Here is an 18,999-nt window from a genome sequence, read left to right as displayed (position 1 = left end):
AGGCCCTGGCACAGGGTACCCAGAGAAGCTGTGGCTGCCCCATCCCTGGCAGTGTCCAAGGCCAGGTTGGGTGGGATTTGGAGCAACCTGGGACAGTGGAAGACGTCCCTTGTCATGGCAGGGGATTAGAACTGGATGATGTTTATGATCCCCTCCCATCCAGAGCATTCTTAAATTCTATAATTTTTTTTGACTTAATTAAGAACTCTTCAAATTTTTAAGTAATTTCCACCTGGTAATTTAGAGGGATGCCCTGGTTAACTTGCTTCAAAATATTCTAAATGAAAAACGAACATTGCTCTTTTATGCTATATTGTGAATAAATATTGCAGATTAAGGTCTAAACAGTGTCTAAGATTGCCACACCAAACATGCTGAATTTAATCACTGTACTCAGAATAATTTTCGTTGCAGAGCCCAGGCTTTGATTTAAGCAGTTAAAAAGGATCTGATGCCTGTAAATTGCAGCTCAAATCCATGCACAGTCAAATGATAAAAACAATATCCATGGCTGAAAATTCAGTGGTCTGGCTCTAGGAGTTCTCTCATTGTTAAATCTTTGATCCATGATTTGTGGCAGAAAAAAATATGACTTAAAGTTTAGGAGACTGGACTATGTCTTGATAAATTAATTAATTTGTCAAATGACCGGCTAACAAATGATTTAAAGTACTTTTGCTCTGCAAAGAATATGTGTGTACTTCCTCCATGACAACAAATGTGTATCTTCCATCCTCTTTGGGCATCAATAAAGATCCGTTACCTTCTGACTGCACACCATTTGTGGTATCCAGGTGTTAGCACAGTGCTTAATTAGCTAGGCTCTCCCCCTGTACCCAGTCTGGGAGTGCCCATCAGAATATTGCCAGTTTAATTTGCTACTGAGGATCACCTGGCAAACCATGAATACAACCTTGTTCTCTGAGGGTGCTTTGCCATTTCCTGCCAGGACTGTTCACCCAGAGCAGTTTCTCCTGGTGGGCAGCTTAGCTAACGTGGTGGATAATTTGGTGCAAAGTCTTCAACTCCTGTCCTCACTGTCCCTGAAGCAGAAAATCCCTGGGAAATCTATAGATACTTCCTGCTGCCTGGGTTTGACCTGCTTGGGTGAGCACGTGTGATCTTCTAAGGTACAGAACAAACATTCCAGATTGGTTTTCATGTTTTGTTATCCTGTTTTATCAAAACTGGTAGTTGCAAAAATTCTTGGTCCTAGACCAGATTCAGATTTTTTTGACTTTCAGTGACTTTCCCAAAGTTATTCTACATTTCTTTTTCATTTGTGCTCAAGCAAAATATTCTACCAAATGCAGTATAGGCAGTCCAGAGTTTCTTGTAAGATTTCTTCTCTAATTGCTTGGGAAAAACTTCTTAGTGTGGACCTGCTTGAGGTAAGAGTTATTGCAGTGCAAAGTGAGTAGGACAGAGATTGTTATTATGATATTCAAGGGCTTGTTTGGGTGAAGTTCCTTGTCTTTTGATACTGCATTAGAAGTGGGACAAAATACCCAATTTAAATGCAACTATGCAAATAATTTTTAGCTCAAGTGTGCTTAGAATTCTGTGACTGCAGATTGTGGAGGCTGGGTGTCATTTAAAAATGCAGTGACAGAGGAATGTGATTTCTGGTAGCTAAGCCAAATTTCTGTCACTAATACTGATATGTTTAAGAGGCAATGGGAAAAATCCAGTTCTTTGTGGTATCTTGTAGAGGCCTATGATACAGAAGATAACAAAGGAACCTTATTATATATAAACTTGATGCTTCCAGCTTGGAAAAAAAAAATCTCATAGAACCAAGTAAGATTATCCGGCTGCTGAAGAGATAAGGTGTCTGTTTTTTCGTTGTGGGTCACATAAAAAGATAACAGAATTGAACATTAGAGTTACTGAAAACTCTAACTTTTGCTTTAGTTCTGAAAGTGAAACCTTCCATTTATATGCTTTTTCTCAGTAGTTTTTGTGCTGTAACCTGTTATATAATGATAATTTTACTCTGGAATATAGACTAATTCAGGGAAGGACATGGCCATTTGGTGGGGCCAGGTGTTTGCTGTTTGAGCCTCTGGTGTAGATTCACACCTCTGCAAATCCAGATGCCAGTAAATTTATCTGTTGCTCTTTATTTGTGAAGCTTAAAGTCAAAGTTTTTTATGAAACAAGTCCTAGTTTTTTTGCTACTTGCTAGGAGCCAAGAAAGGACAAAGCTTGTCTGTAGTGTTCTAGTATAGCTGCAGTCTGAAACCATTTCAGTGTAGTTTTGTAGGAAGATTTAGGCTCATGAACCATATGTGTGTTTATCTTACCCAGAATTTAGTTGATTGTAAAGAATGAGCTCAGTGAAAGTATGTAAAAAATGGCTGAATAGATTTTCTTTGATATAAATTCATAAAATGTTCCTTACTTTCAGATAAATTAGCAAAAGCCAGATAAGTGTTGGGCAGTTAAAATAACAGAATTCAGTACTTTCAGGGAAGAAAACGTTGATTTGATTTGTTAATGGAAAACAAGTTTAATTCCTGTCTGGGCTTAGTTCACCATTACTGGAAGACATAAGCAAAGTAATTGTAAATAATATTGAAGCAGCACAGATAACATTATAGGTGTACAGTAAAGCACATCCACGAGCTGAGAAGCCACTGGAAACTACTGCAGTTGAAAGCCCTAAATCGGTGAGCCAAGCCATTGGAAACTCACCTGGCTGAAAACCCCCAATGTTTGTGAAACGTGGGAGGCTTGTGGTGGAGCCAAGGCTGCTGGTTATGGGGACACAGCAATTGGTAACATCAGGGTGGTGCTGCAGCTTCCCAATGACTGGTTTTGGGACCAGTGGTGCTTAATGCTTTGATGGAAGACCTTGACACAGAGATGAGCGTGCTGGTGGGATTTGCTGAAGATGCCAAGGTAAAAGGGACTGTCAGTAAGGCTTGACATGTCCTACAGGAAGGATTGTGTGGCCTTGATTATAGTAACAGAAAATAAGTTCAATAGTACAGAGGGAACAGCCCTTCTCCAGGAATTCCAGGTATTGGCTGGGAGCTGATTTCCGTATGGCATACAGACTTTTAGTGTACAGCAGGTGCACTCAAGCCTTTTCATTCTGGTGGTTGTCATCTTGTGAGGTTATGAAGCAGGTTTTGTGATTACAAGAGAGTTAATGCATATTGTGTTTTTAATAACTTCTCTCATTGCCAGCATTAGTTGTGTCTTGCCTGTTTCATGAACTGTTCTGTTTGTGTGCAAGAACAAAAACCTAAGGGGGTGAAGAAAGCAAGGAACCTCCTTCCTTGTACTCACCTGTGAGGCAGGGAGGGGAAAGAGAGCAGAAGCAAGGAAAGAAAATTCGGCATTCAGCATGCTCAATCTCAGTTGGCAGCTCATTTGAATATTAGCTGAATATATGTTTTTTCCCCATCGAGATCAGAGGGTTCCTGTAAAATCTCAAGGAAAGCTTTGGGCTGCACTTTAATGCTCTCATCCCCAGACACTTTGTGTTCACAAGCACTCAAGGGGGCTCTCCACGGACCCAGTGCCTCAAGAAGTGTCTGCTGCCTCCCCTGGGCACAGAGGGGCTGTAGGGGAATACCCACCCAGGCACCTGGAGCTGCTCGCCCTGCCAGACCCAGGTGCTGCAGGAGGGTTTGCACACTTCCATCTCACTGCTCGGATTGCCCTTTTGCAAATACCTTTTCCCTGAGGGGTCTCAGCCGTGCCCTGGGTGAGGCTGCTGCAGAACTGACCTTTCCTCAGGGTCCACACAGCCCCACGCTACCAGCACAGCACACTGGCAGAAGTGGCACAAACCTCAGGAATCTGGGGAATCCTTGGTGCTGAGGTGTGTCCCACAGGCTGTTTCTGGCAGACCACGAGAGAAGACACTCAGGAAACACTGTCCTCCTCTCAGCTTTGGGGCAGGAACTGGCTGCAGAATGTGGGACCACAGATTGCTCAGGGCAGCTCATCCTCTGCCCTGATACTGCAGGCTGAGGAAAAAGCAAACACAAGTCCAGATTGAACTGAGTGAAAAAAAAAAACAAAAACAAAAACAAAACTTAAATTGCAGTGATATGTGTGTGTTACTGATATGGCAGATATTTAGAAGCCTCTCCCCAGTAATGCTCCTCTGGCTGCCTCATGGGCTGGTCTGCTGGCCAGTCCAGCTGGTAACATCTGGACTTTTTATCAGGACAGGACAAGGGGTTGTGGTATTAAACTGAAAGAGAGTAGATTTAAATTTGGTACAGGGAAGAAAATTCTTCCCTGTGAGGGTGAGGAAGCCCTGGCACAGGGTGCCCAGAGAAGCTGTGGCTGCCCCTGGATCCCTGGAAGTGTCCAAGGTCAGGCTGAATGGGGCTTGGAGCAACCTGGGATAGTGGAAAGTGTCCCTGTCCACAGCAGGGGGGGTTCAGAACAAGATGATCTTTAAGGTCCCTTCCAACCTGAACCATTCTACTCTGTAATAAATGGGTCAGGAAAAAAAATTGAGTGCTTCAGACTTGTTTAATATATTCATTAACGGCCTTGACATAAATATTACGGGTGTGCTTAGAGAATTTGCTGAAAATGCAAAACCAAGAAGCTCCAGAGGAATAAACCTGCTGGCCCAGGAGGCCTTGTTCGGTTTGGGATGACCTGAAATTAATTTTTCATTTTTTTTGGTCATTGAACTGAAGCAGTGTTTTTCACACTGTTCTAGCAATAATAGCGTTTATTTACGATGTGCTTTCCTGCCTTTGATATAGTGCTGCTGGCAGGAGCAGAGAGGGAAGATGGACATAAATGTTCCTCTGTTTCTGGAAGAAAGCAGAAGGCTGAAAGAAACCAAATGGGGAGAAAGTATGTTCAAGCTAGTAAACACTATGGGGAGGAAAGCGTTAGATATTTTGCCAAAGCATCCCCATGTAGATTTACCACAGTGGAGAATTTTCTTCTGGAGCAATAGCCAGGTTCTTTACTTTGTATCAAAGTCTTTAAAAACACATATGGCTACTACTGTAATAATTTTAAATATCCAGTGGAAATGTTGGAATTGGTCAACTCTGAAACTATGTGGATGTACTTCCTCACCTGCAGTGACCTGTGACAAGCATACTTGATGGCCCTGGCTTTGGGTCAGCATAGTCCTGGTTCAGCAGTCCCCTGAGCTATTCCAGGCAGGATATATTTTGCTGGACAGTTCTGGGATCAGCAGAGGTGGCCGATGATGCCATGATAAGCACCACTTAGGGAGCACCCTAAAATACTATTATAGTCTCCATGGAATTTCCACTTAAAAAAAAAATGAAGCTTACCAGGAGAAGGCTTAATTCAGTGTTGTGCAACACACGAGCCTTAAGTGTGGGAGCACTTCTGCTGGGCTTTCAAGGTCATTTTTCTTTATTGAGCATTTATAGCAGCTGTGTAACAATTACTGTGTAATGGATACCTGCCTTCCCTGGAGTATGCAGAATTGATTTTTTTGTGAATTACTGATTGGATTGATTTTATACTTAAAAAAGTACTGGACAATTTAAGTGCATTAGTTAGTTTGATCTCAGATACTTTGCTTAATCATGGCAACTTAAAGCTTTAGGCATATTTGTCATGACAATTACGAGTTTGTGACAGTTTTGTTTGTTGCTTTTTTGGACTCTGAGAGGGTGGTGTGGGTGGGTGCTGGCCCTGATGGTTATTAGTGTTAGTGGGATGGAGAGATTGTTATTAGATTGGAAAATAATTCTACAGACGTTAAAGCAAAAAGCGTGAATCTGTAGAAAATGTGAGGAGGGATTCACAACAGATTGATCACAGTGTGAAGGGTACTGAAGTACCTGTATTTTCTTGGTTTCCATTAAAAGTGACAGGAGGGGACATTTCAGAATGGGTATTTTCACTTGGTGGTTTCATAGGAAGAAGTTGACATCCGTATGTTGTGAATAAGTTGCTAAATAATTCCCATTTACCCTCTGGACTCTGGTTTTTCTCTGCACAATGTCCTCTGTGTTGTGTTTCTGATAGCACCCTCACATCCAGTCACCTTTCTGCCCTAAGTTTCCTTCCTCCAGGGCATTCACACACCACTGCTGCAGGATCTGAACACCTCACAGCCTTCATTGCTTTTTCCTATTCCCCCATGAATTGGGCAAACACAGTTATTCCCATTTGACAGCTCAGGACTAAGGCACTTGAAAACTAGAGGCTGTAAAGTGAGAGATATTTATGCACTTTACACATTTAGGTGCCTAATGTGATTTCTAAAGCATCCAAATACATTAAGCATCCAACTCCTGCTGACTGTGATGGAAGTTAAGTACTTAACTCATCCGGATGTTGTGGTACATTGCAGATGGCGGCCAATCTGTCTCTCTTCATATTTATTTAGATAAATTTTTGAAAACACTAGTCTAGATCACTTGCTCCCTGATACACAGGGAGAGCCCCAACTGATAACCTATTACATATTTTTCTTCAGCTTTTCTGTTTCATAGCAGTTGGTTATTCTACTTAGAAGTTAATTTGAAATACTTTCTCCTAAAATATTATTAACATGGTACTTTAGCTATCAGGTTTCAGAGTAATTCAGCAAAAGTACCGCACTTGGTTTGAATCATGTTTAGATTATCTCTCTCCTAAACCACCTATTTTCTTAATGGCATTTATCAAAGCAGTTTTTGAAGTTGTTTTAGCTAAATGCAGAGTGCACTGTTTCAGTTAGGAGGAAGCAGATTTTGTACCCACACTTACCTTTCTGCATGGAAGCTATGTATCACATTTCTGTTATTTAAATCATAGTGGGATTTGATAAAGTGATAAAACATAACTGCTGCATTTTACAGTCCTGAATTAGTTCACTTCAGTCCGGGATGCTGCATTATTACATCTTTATTACAAAGTTTCTGGAAGCTCCAGGGAGCCACAGGTGTGACATCTGACAGCTCTGTGAGGCTCCTGGCCGGGTTCCCTGTGAACTTGTGTGCTCCAGCAGTTACTCCATGGGCACTTCAGGCTTCCTCCTCCTCCTGCCTCGAGGCAGAGCAGAACAAGGAGCAGACCCTGACCCTGGGCACATCTGTTCTGGGATCTGCTTTTTGGAGCAGGAGGTCAGACCCCACTGGACAGACAGAACTGTGAAAAGACACGGTTTCAGACTGTGCCAAGGGAAATATAGGTTGGATTTCAGGAAAAAGGATTTTACAGAAAGGATGATAAAGTCCTGGAATGGTCTGCCCACAGAGGTGGTGGAGTCACCATCCCTGGATGTGTTTAAGGAGAGACTGGATGTGGCACTTGGTGCCATGGCTTAGTTGAGGTGTCGGGCCTGGGTTGGACTCCATGATCTTGGACGTCTCTTCCAGCCCAGTGATTCTGTGAATTCTGTGACCAGCCCAATGTGTGGATTCAATCCCCAAACCCCATGGCTGCAGAGATCTGCGCCTGGGTTGTACTTGCATATGTTTAGTATCATAGATCCCTTCCACAAAATAAAAAAAACAGTTCTCATAGTTCTCCCGAAGTGATTCCTCACATCATTCAGATTCTTGTTATTCTTTCATATTCAAAAATTTTTGTCTTCTTCCTCCTCTTTATCACACCGTGGAGTGACTTGAGTTGAAAATTAATTTAAAGGGGCTGCAACTTTGTAAAAGCCGCACCAAGTCTCTTTATCAAGTAATAGTTTGTTTTCTAAATGGTTTAAACATAACTGAAGTCAAAATAATTTATAGCAGCAACCTTTCTGCCATTGAATTCAGATCTATTTATAGCCTACAGTTAAAATTGCAATTAAAAACTCCGCACTTGCTTTTAATGAAATGATCATTCATCTTCTGCTCTCCAATTAACAGAATATAATTGTTTTTTTTACTTAGAAAATTTCTTTCTACGCTACTGGAAGCGGTTAATGCTGTATTTGATTTTAGCCACCTACAGGACATTAAAAAAAAAAAAATCCATCTTCAAAAGATTTTTTGTGGGTGGCCCCTTCATGTCAAACTGAATTCACACTTCAGCTTGAAATAGCTAAAATCTACTCTGGCAGTGGATTGCTTTCATATTTTTGTGTGGCTAGAATGTTGGAATTTTTTAATCACTGCATAACTTTTTCCTATCCTCTGCTGGAACAAAGCTGAATAAATCTTTTAGTCAGATTCTCCAGGCAGGCTGTTCTGACATAAATGGAGACGTTGCAAACTGTAAAATCTGACTGTGCCTCCCGGTGGCAGCACGGTGCAATTCCTGCCTGCTGGAAGGCAAACGACTGTAACTCCAGTGAGGGATAAATGGATTATGGGGAGTACATTTAGCTGCGTGAAACTGGCATTTTTCTCCGCTCTGAAAGCAATCAGCACTACTTCTAATAGATAAAGAAAATCAGCATCTTTTCCATTTTGCCCGTGGCTTTCATATTTAATGAGGTTTTCATCAGTATAAACATCATTCAAAAGAATGCAAGCCTGTTTTTAGTATAAAATATGGCTTATGATTGTAATATAATAAATGTGTCTTGACTCTGAATGCTGCTGAAAATCAGTGCCTGTGAGGCTGAAAAATAATCTCTCAAATATTTAGCTGCAAAACGAAAAACACTTCATGTAATTATTTTGAAGAGTCTGTATTTCTGAAAATTGAGAGGACCACAGGTTTGTCTCAGTATTTCTGAGTAAATAAAAACCACCCAGCTGTTCACATTTCCTTAGGAGATTAATCCTGCTGCCTCATAAAAATCTTTCAAGCTATGTTCATGTGTGGTGTGAAAATTACTGTCAACTCGTGTCCTTTTTGAAGGTTAGAGAGTGAAGATTAACTTTCCCAGAGATCAGCAGAGTAACTTGAAGTTCATGAAAAGATCAGACTGGGAGTTATTCTTAGTGCTCCTGGAAGGTGAGGTAGTGAGGGACATGTCCCCAGATGTTCACATTTCCCTTTTGGGTGTGGGGTTGGATTCAGTGGTGATTTGAATTCTTGTAGCTCCATCTAATTGTGAGAGCACCAGACCATTAGAGCAGAAAATTTCTACGTGTGCCAGCAACAGGCTCCTCATTGCAAAAATGTGATTTTAGGTGTTGCCTTTGACACTTGGTATGTCTGTCATATGGCTGTGGCTTTGAAGAGGAGTCCTTCCTTTCCTTAGGTTTTCAGGTCGGAGAGCCAGGTCCTCCTCTAGTTAAAACTGTACGTTTATGTTTTTACCTTTATATTTGCGTGTGGTCAGAAATAATCCCAGCCTTCAATGGGTGTCTAATGCTATGGCAGTAGTCTTGTGTAGCATGTTGGGTCTTTCTTTTTAACAAACCAAAGTTTCTCTGTTTCCCAAAGCCTTTTTTCTTTCTTAATATTTCTTCTTGCTATATATTTTCTTCTCCTGAAGGTTATATCCTGCCAGCTCTCAATCTTATCATTACACACTTTGCTGTCTTGTCTTCAGTTGTAATGTTTTCTCTGCTCCTAAAATTCCTCAGGGGATTGAACGACCTCACAGGCCTTCATTTAAAGAATGGCATCTTTTTTTGGCCCACCTTTCAGACTCTGTGTCTGTTTCAGATGGGATGGAGGGTTACCCCTTCCCTACAATAAACCAAACCTCTTTTGGTTTTTTTCCACCTCCAGAATCACTCACCTGTCTTATTGTAGTTGTCATGGATCACTTCCAGGTGAAATCTTGTGTACAGAAAGTATAGCTTTCACTGTAGCTAAAATCTGCTGGTGTTATCAGCAAACTGTTCATGGGGTGAGGCAGTAGAGGATAAATGACATATTTTTGGTGATTGGAGTTATAAAACAGTACTCCGGATGACAAATATTTGTGTGTCACCTTTGGGCTATAGGATTTTGTCTGCCTGGGAATAGACCACAATTTGTGCAGAGTGACTGAAATTTGTTTTTATGACAAATACTGACAAAGAAAATTATCTCTGTGGGGTATTTTTGGTGCTTTTTAAAACGAGGTGTTGAGGAAACTTAGTTAAAATTATTAAATATGGAGGTAACTGTACTACATTGACAAGGTGATTCATGCAGAGCATCCCAAACCTCAAGATGCTGCTTCCCTGGTTTTGCCCTTCTGATTTATTATTGATGCAGCCATGTGTGACTCTTTCAGGAGAGGTGATAGTGCAACTGCTGATTTTGGTTCTTTAGAAATCTTTGTGCCATGGAAATCCCAGCTTGTTACCCCTCGTTTTCTTCCACACTTGCCTATATTTCCTCATTTCACCTTTCCACTTTTCTTTTTTTTTTCTCTTGTCTCCTTTATTTTCTTAGTCCTTTCCTGATGCTCCTAGGATCCTCCTGTTGCTTCTTGCCTTTTCCCCACCTGCCCTGTGGCACACTCAGGAAGGTGCAGGTGGCTCTCTGGAAATCTTTCACCCATCCTAAAAATCTGTAAAAAATTTCACATCAACAAGGAAGCAGAAGGCAAAACAAGGGCATGGCCATATAAATGGAAATGCTGAACAAGTAGCAAGTTGGAGAGACAAGCTTTTAAGTGGTGCAATTAATTTTAATTCTTCTTTACCTTGATGTACAAAGATATATTTAGAAGCAAGTGTTTGAAGATGAATGTAATATTTAATGATATGCCTGTGGTCCTTGTGAAACTTAATTACCAGAGCATCCATTAGAGCCAGGAACAACATATGTTTCCTCTGGAGTGCCTTTCTGAACCTGTCTAAACATTTTTATTCTAAGAAAGCCGTGCTGGGAAGCCTCTCTAGCGTGAGATGTCTCTAGAGAGTTGTGGGCTAATCTCCCCTTGCTCAGAAGGCACCCAGTGAGAGGATTTTGGGTGAACATTATTAGGGTCCAGCAGTTTTATTTGTATGGGGTATTTCTTCTATCTTTTTCAATTTTGTAATTGAGTGAGATGTTTTAATAATTATCCTTTTGTAGCAGGTGAAGACAATCAAATTACTTTTGCTGTAAGACTGGTTCCTTTATGACCTTATGTATTTTTGCTGGCACGTTACTTTCTCAGTGTGCAATGCGCTGCTTCAAGTGAAATCAAGAGAAAAAGTTTGTTTTCAAGGAAAAGAATGCAATGGTTACACTGGTCCAGCTGTGATTTCAGGATGCATCCCAGCCTCCCCCAGCACAAAAGTGTGATGTGGAGTTTGTAGTAGTCGAAGTCACTTGCTGTAGGCTTCCCAAAACCACCCCAAGCAACAAGAGACTCCAAACTGAGCAGTATTAGCTGTCAGTGAGGGCAGTGAGTGTGTGCTGGGTCTTTGTGTCTTTGTTATGACTTCTCTGGGGGAGGAAATGTGCTATTAAATCCATTATTTTATCTGTTCTGTAGGGTTGTAGTCATCTGTGGGGATTTGTCAGAGCTTACAAGTTTCTGTGGAACTCCTTAGGTAGCAGTTTTTCTTAATAAACTCTTCACATTTGTCTAGAGCCTCATTGTTTTCATCTTTTCTGCAACCTAAAGTGACTCTCTGGGATAATTTTGAAGCGAAAAGCAGCTCACCAGTTTGAGGTTATCAGATCATCAAAGTAGTTTTGAAGGAAAGAAATATTCAAAGTGTCTGAACTGTAAATTTACCACTAAAGTATAGCTTTCCTTAGGAATTCCTGTATTTGGAAGCTGTCAGTGTCAGAGCCTGCTGTACAGACTTCCAGTGGTGGCTGTTTTTTTACACTCTGAATGAGAATCTGTAAGTGAAATTTGGTTGCCAGCTGCTGGCAGCACTGCACTCCTGTTGAAGTGTTTGCAGGAAAGTTATGTTCTTTCAGCAGCCCCTGCAGTTACTTGCATCAGTCCCGTGCAGTGAGATGGTCTGAATTTAATTTGCTCAAATATTTGGTTTGAATATAGCGTTTAGAATCAGGAAGTAAATGAAGCTTCCATAGGTACACACACACAAAGTTGAAGTATGTTGCTATTTATTAAGTTTATAAATCAGCCCTGTTTTGATCTGCTGAATGTAACCCAAACATTGGCAAAGAAAAATAATGATAACATACATCATTGCTGCATAATTTTAAGGCATTTTATAGCTTGGAAAATGCGGTGTATTCTATAAAAGTGACAAATGACAGAACACTCTAATAAATGCCATAGTTTATGCATTGTGAATTGGAATTTAAAGTCAAATGGAAATTCTTTTTCAGCAGATTGGATCTGAATTCAATTTCACAGGCTCTCTACACAAATTATTTTGGTTTTCATATATTAGTATTCTAAGCAATGATGGTGTGCACATTCTCTTATATGTAAGTACAGTAACGCTTATATTTAGAACACACTTGACATCAGTTACTATGACTATGACACACGCATGTAGGACATTTAAGTGAATCTCCAACAATAAGACAAACTGCCTTGACTTAATTCAGAATGACTTTGATTAATTGCCTGTTTGGAATGTTTGCTTCTTACTGAGTTTGTAAGTGAATGGTTCAGGTACGTGCTGCCTCTTTATCATGGTAATTAAGTCCATTGTACTGGAAAAAAAATCTATTCCCACTTCCACTTAGCATATTATATAAATATTTACAAGGATTGAATTGTCTGAAACTCTTAATAAGAGGTAGGATGACTCTTCTGGAAAACAGTATTCCAGTGGTAGTCTTATTAATGTCAGACAGATGCATCACAGTTAAAGTGCTGCAGTGTTTTTATTATTCAGTGGAGATGCATTGTTATTTTTCTGGCTACAAAGAATTGTTAGGGGGTAGAAAACTGTGAGCCAATATTAGACTTCATAACTCTTGGCTAATTAAACAATGCAACAAGTAGACATAAGGCTCAAATATAAACTGTGGCCTGTGCTAAATTATTCCACTTATTGACTTATACAAGATCATCTAATTAAAGTTTGTACGGAATACTTCCGTGACTGCATAGCTCTTCCCAAATGAAAAGTAAACTTTGGCTGCAATTATATTACTGTTTACCAGACTAGAAAAGATCCTGCTCAGCCTTGTACTTCTAATGGTGCATCGTGTCCAGGCTCCAAACTTTCCTGCTGTGGCTGAATCAGCTTGAGTTGGTGTTGGTGACAAAAGCCTTTCAGGTAAAAGAAAAAGGTTCTTAATAATAAATCAGGATGGTTGGGGCACAACAAAACATCTCAAGACTGCAGTGTAACAAATCTGAGAGTGGAATCCTCTTTTTGCAGAATGTTTTATATAGGAATTGTGACAGCAGGCTGGGCTGTACCAGACCCGATGGGGTGTTCTGCTGGTACTTGTTCTGAGCAATATTTTTGTCAAGAGAGGGGTACAAATAATGCAGTTATAGGAACTGTAAGCTTGCCTTTGGAAAACTGGTCCCATCTCCCAGTGGGTGCTTAAAACTAAGAATTCTTATTGTTTGTGCTTTAAAAAAAACCCAACTCACCAATGCCACATAAACTTCTCAAAGTTACATCTGTACCTTGAGGAATGAAAGTGAGGGGAAGATCCAGTATCAACAAAATAATTACTTGTATGGTCTGGAGAACTTGTATTTTGGATGAAGCAGTAAAATTAACATTGAAATGACTGAGAAAATCCATGAGAATGTAAGAAGCCTGCCTTTAAAAACTTTGTGAATTAAGCACCCATATGACTACAGTGTGTATGAGGAGGGTTTTTTTAAAGACATTTGTTTCACACTAAGTTAGGAAAATACAAAGAAAATGACAAAGGGTATAGGGAGCAATTCTCCAAAACGAAACACAATTTGCAAAACAATGTTTCAAAGCATTGTAGAGCACAAAGTTAAAAAAAAATTCCTGTACTTGGTATCTTATAAGGTTTTAAGCAGTGCAGTCTGTGCTAAGGAGGTTATCATAGGCTTTCAGTGTAGGGGAGTTTAAAAGGCAGAAATTGTCCTATGAAAATGTAAAGCTTCCCATGATTTGAATGCATAGATCCTTAGGGACATGCTATTCTGAATTTTGTGACCATTTAAGCTCCAGGTCAGTAAGTCACTTGAACTTGTGCATTATTCAGTTTAAGAGAGCTTATTTGAATGTAAGTGTAGAGCACTTTGACTCAAGGCAGATTATGTGCCCAAATGTTCCTGAAATAGGTGTCATTTGTTTGACTCCAAATTACCACAGTTTAACAACTTTTTCCCATTTAAAGGCAGTAAAACTCTGCACTTTGAGTGCTCAGAGCATGAATTCCTAAGCAGAAGTACCTGACCCTGTGTAACAGTGCCCAGTGCTTCCCTGACCTAGGAAAGTGAAAGCAGTATCTAAACCAGAATCCTTTGGACTTGAAACTTCAGGAGCTGTTTTAAGTTGTTGTTGTTGTGTGGGTTGTGTGGTTTTTTTGGTGTTTTTTTTTTTCTTTTTTTCCTATTGCCCTTATTCTGGAATGCCTGGGCACCAATAATTTTAATTGTTAACTGTGTGTGACAGCCATGAACAGGAAGTAAACTGTGACTAAGCATATTGACTGTAAGTGGCCAACTAAAAAGTACTGTAGAACTGGCACTTTCCTCCAGGTAAATAGCCAGTTTTGCAGACTGTTGGCTCAATAATCTGCATTCTTCAGAGCTGGCTGATGTGGTGTAAATCTGTGGCCTCTCATGCTGTTTCCTGGCGATCCTAACATGTATTTCAGAGCAGATTGAGGGTGGTAAAATCCTCCTGGATCTGCAGGAGAGCCCTGGCTCTGCTGCCATCTGAGACAAAGCTGCAAAAACAATGTAAACAACAGAGTAATAGTCTGTATGTATATATATATTAAAAAAAAAGCATTTATGGTAATAGTATATCTGTATTTTGTATTTAGTTGTTCTTTTTGCACAGCATTTTTCTCTTTTATAGAGTCTTAAGTTTCTAGAGGGGAATAGTTTTGCTTCTAGTATCTGAACCTGGAAGGATGAACTCAGCTGGGAGATTTTTAGAGTGCTTCCTGCTGCATTTCTTCAGCTAAGAGGCAAAAAGGTGCCATATATCTTGTGTTCCTCCTCGTGTTACTGTTAGAAAATCATGTAAAACAATGCATTTGGAGAAAAGCTTTTTGTGCTATGTGCAACCACAATACTGAGCTGCTTATCTTCTCTGTGTTAGAGGATTTACAGCAAAATAAATTCATGTGGGCTGGGAGTTAAAGATATCTGTTGTTCCTGGAGCTTCAAGTAGTCAGTGAAGTGCAAGTTCTTTCATAGTGTACTTTGAAGATTGCTTTCTTCCTCCTGAGATGCTTGTTTAGTGTAAAGTGAGCCATTTTAGACTGTAAGTGTATAGTTGTTCATTAAGTATGAAAAAAGAACATCCTTTAAATATTGACATTGCAGAGCTCTTTTCAAGTAAAGGGAAATTCACCCTGCTACTCTCTTGCTTATACTCTGATAATTTGTCTTGAATAAATGATCAAATGTATTTAAATATGTGATGAATTATTTTACTTTGGGGAGAAGTCTTCATGGGATTATTATCCTGCTTCTATTTTTGCTGTTAGTATAATCTTCTAATTTTTTTCAGCTGGCAAAGTTGTCACTGTACCCAGATCTCGCAGCTGCGTCTCCCTTGATGGCAGTTCTCATTTCAGTTTTTCAAGCAATCCTGACAGATAAAAAGATATAACGGTACTTTACTTTTTTTGGTAGCAAACTATTGCCTGAAATGTTCATTAATGAAAAGCTTTTCAGTTGCTTACAAACTCCCTCAGCTAAGTGTGAGCAGGGTGAGGAGAAAGGTGGCATTTAGATTTCAGGAGTCTGAGATCCACGGTCAGAGCAAACAATACCCGACTGAATTTTTAACACTGAGTGAAGATTTTAAAGAGCTGAAATTACTGTTTTCTTCTCAAACTTTGTACAAGTTGATGCTGCCTAGGGCATCACCAGCACACCGAAGTAGCGCACAAGACAACACATGCACAGCTGGAACTCAAATCCAACTAAGTGACAGTAAATGCCCTACCTTGTGTCTGAAGGCTTTGTGGGTGGAGGCCAGTGGGAATTATTTAATGCACAGCAAACGTGAAGGACAAGCAGAGACAGAGAAAAAGGGCAGAGATAAGGGCTTAGGTTAAAAAGAAAAGGCCTCTGGGAAATTGGAGGTGATAGTGTGTTGAACTTTGATTTAGTTGCTGCATTCCTGGCAGTAATACACTTATCCCCAATGCATTCTCCAGGGATATAGGTACAAAGCATGGATTTGTACTGTTCCTAAAGTAGCATTTTGTGGCTGGACAGTAAATTTAACAGCAGACTTTAGGAGAGGGTTAGAAATGATGAAGTGGAGATTCAGTCCAAGGGGAGCCCTGTGGTGGTGGAGGAGTGGGGAGCTCCTGGTGACACTGGTGGCTCTGGCAGTGCCATCCCAGGACAGGATGCAGCTGCATGGAGGGGGGTCTTTGCAGTGGGGAGAGGGAGATGCACATGGAATGTCCTCTGTGGGCCATGGCTGTGCCCTGCTGGGGGGGCTGAGCACCCACCCACAGCCTGGGGTGTGCCAGCCTGTCTGCAAACCCCGCTTGGGGAGCCAGGAGGGGCAATGCGATTCCCTCAGAAATGCATTCCCAGCCCAAGTTAAAACCTGAGGGCAGACCTATCCACTACCTGCAAGCTGCTGTACAGCATGATGAGTGTTCTGTGGACATCACTGCACCAGGCAAGGCCAGAGAATCAAGATAGTTGGAAATAAGTTTTGATTTTTTTTTTTTTAAGTTGTTCTGAGATGTATTATATGAGTCAAGTAACATTAGGCCAGCCACAAGTGACAAATCCAATAATGCATTTATGGTGATTTTATGTTGAGGAGTCGCTTCAGGTTAGATACTGGTGAAAGAAATATATGCATATATATGTTTTTGGCTACTAGGGTCCATTTAGATGGGTTTGCTTGTGGAATGCATGGTTTTCCCTTTTAAATGTTACTTTAAATTGTCTGGTTTTTGTGGGAATGAAAAAATTTGTTACTTCCACTTGAATCAGGTAACTTTTAATAACCTTTAATTGCTATTCTATTTATACTGACTTGAGTTGTAAGGATGAGATTAAAAGAACTTCCTATAATAAGAGAAGGTAGTTTAACATTTATAAGGCCTCAGTCACGCTGCCTTATGAAGAAAATGCATTTTATCCCTTTGTTTTTTTTAAAAAAAACTTTGATGTGATGGAGTTTGGTTTGGCTGATTCATTTTGGTTCTCGTGTTTCTCAAGGAGAGAATCACCATGATGAATGGATATTTTATGAGTTTGATGAATGGTTACTTCCTATTCCATATAATTATCAGGCAGTAGTTTCAATGAAAGATGCTGGGAAATGGAACTTTTCACTTCAGATAACCATCCACCCTGTCTGGCAAGAAAAATGGATCTCTATTTTCAACATATTACTGTGGATCAGGGCCCATGGAGGGAGGGCACCTTTTTGTAGGTTGTGAAGGATAGGATGGGTTTGAAAAAGTGCCTGTCTAAATGAAGCTGTGATGAAATTCTGAAGAAAAATACACGTACAGGCAATGTTGAGAAACCAGATTATTTAGGAAAGCTGATTTCAATACACATCCATCAGGGAAAGGATTAGTGTTTATAAAAGGCACCCAAATGTCGTGGTTCATTTTTGTTCCTGTGTCAGGAACATGTCAGGAAATGTTAATAAGGATTAATTCAGGAATAATAAAATGAATATTTCTGCCTTAGGTTAATTTAAAAACAGTCAGCTGTGATTTTATTATTTAAGTTACATGTTTCTAATTTTCAGTTTCTTTCTGAAAAGACTTGTGTTGTGCCAGTTGGTTATTATTTTGCATTAAAAACCAGAGAAATCAGGTAACAGCTTTGCCAGTGTTTACCATTTGTTATCAATCCTGCTAAAATTATAAGGAGACTGGCTTTTGCAAAGTGTAGGGAAAAGTTCTGTTCTAAAGAACTGCAGCAAGGCTCACCAGAGTTGATGTTCACCTCTCCTGTGTTAAGGACCATTAGAAAAGATAGATAAAAAATACTCATTTTGGACAAAAGTGTTGCTTTTCAAATTCTATTTGTGACTCAAGATATAGCAATGTTCTGTAATATATAAAAAATTGGGAGAGTGTATTCATTTGTCAGTTTGTGAGGACTGAGAGAAGTGCTGTGTTGGAGCTCCACCAATTTTGTTACGGTGAATGAGAAGGGGCTGTCGTGTCTTTGGATTTATCTAGTCATTTCCACATAGATATAAATTTCAAACTACTTCTACATTTAACTGCAGCTTAAAAAGTAATAACTTTTTTCTTTATCTGCATGTTTTTTAAAAGCATATTCAGAGCAAATCCAAATGAACAAATCCCACTTTTTTTATTTTCCTACCACATGTGGGGAGTGACTGTTTCCTCTTTTCAGTTTCCCCTTTCATTCTTGTAAGGATTGGATGTAAAAAAAAAATTCCAGAAAATCACCTATCCTTGATATTATTCTACTTGCTTAAAGGACCACCTATTCTGTGGAATGTACTTATATGTGTGCAGAGGGAGCAAAGGGGTGAAATGAAGACTTTTACGTGAAAATTATTTTTTTAAAATGTTTTTCTTAGTGACTGGTATTGAGAAACATAAAAGACACCTTTACTCATAAATTCTGCTGCCTGATGTGAAAGTTTTATGCAATCTTCATTCAGGACTTGCAAGCAAACACTTGTGCCTTAAAAATACCCAACTGCAAGCAGTTGGTGATTTGTACCATGGAAGAGCTTACAGTTTTCAGCAACAGGTGGCCAAGGAAAACCCCATGAGGAGGATAACTATTTATAATATTTTTTGTCTGGCAGTCCCCAGGCGTGTGCTGAGACCACTGAGCAATTATTTCCATGAGCGGTGACACCACAGGATCCTGTTCTCCTGGGACTCCATACCCTGAGGATGAGTGTGTGTGTTGATTTCCTCGTCAGTGGTAAAGAGAGAACCCAGGATGCAGCTTTTCAGCAGCAGCATTTCCGCTTATCCTTCCTACCAAAGGTGGGAGATTTGTTGCCAGATTTGGTTGACTCACATAAGTCCCAAACATGTTTGGGCAAGGACAAACTGACTGATGGACATCACAGGTACTGTGTCCCTGTGTAGAATTTAGGCCTGATTTTGAAGCTGCTTCTATACTTT

At 40.0% G+C, this 18,999-nt stretch overlaps 1 protein-coding gene and 1 long non-coding RNA gene across 2 annotated transcripts in view; both read left to right on the top strand.

Annotated features, from left to right (window-relative positions):
• DPP10 (dipeptidyl peptidase like 10) overlaps positions 1-18,999 on the top strand; it is a 434,600-nt gene that overhangs the window by 27,592 nt on the left and 388,009 nt on the right. The gene's annotated exons all lie outside the window — the stretch shown is intronic.
• On the top strand, positions 908-18,945 carry LOC136293012 (uncharacterized). The gene is made up of 2 exons (XR_010722048.1): positions 908-1,130; positions 18,672-18,945. It is a non-coding gene; the product is annotated as an uncharacterized lncRNA (long non-coding RNA).

The sequence above is a fragment of the Chamaea fasciata genome, unplaced genomic scaffold (genome assembly GCF_029207755.1).
Source record: "Chamaea fasciata isolate MVZ Bird 193981 ecotype frontalis unplaced genomic scaffold, bChaFas1.0.hap1 SCAF_8, whole genome shotgun sequence".
Taxonomy (NCBI): Eukaryota; Metazoa; Chordata; class Aves; order Passeriformes; family Sylviidae; genus Chamaea; species Chamaea fasciata.
Note: the sequence above shows the minus strand (reverse complement) of the source record. Positions and strands in the feature narration are given on the sequence as shown.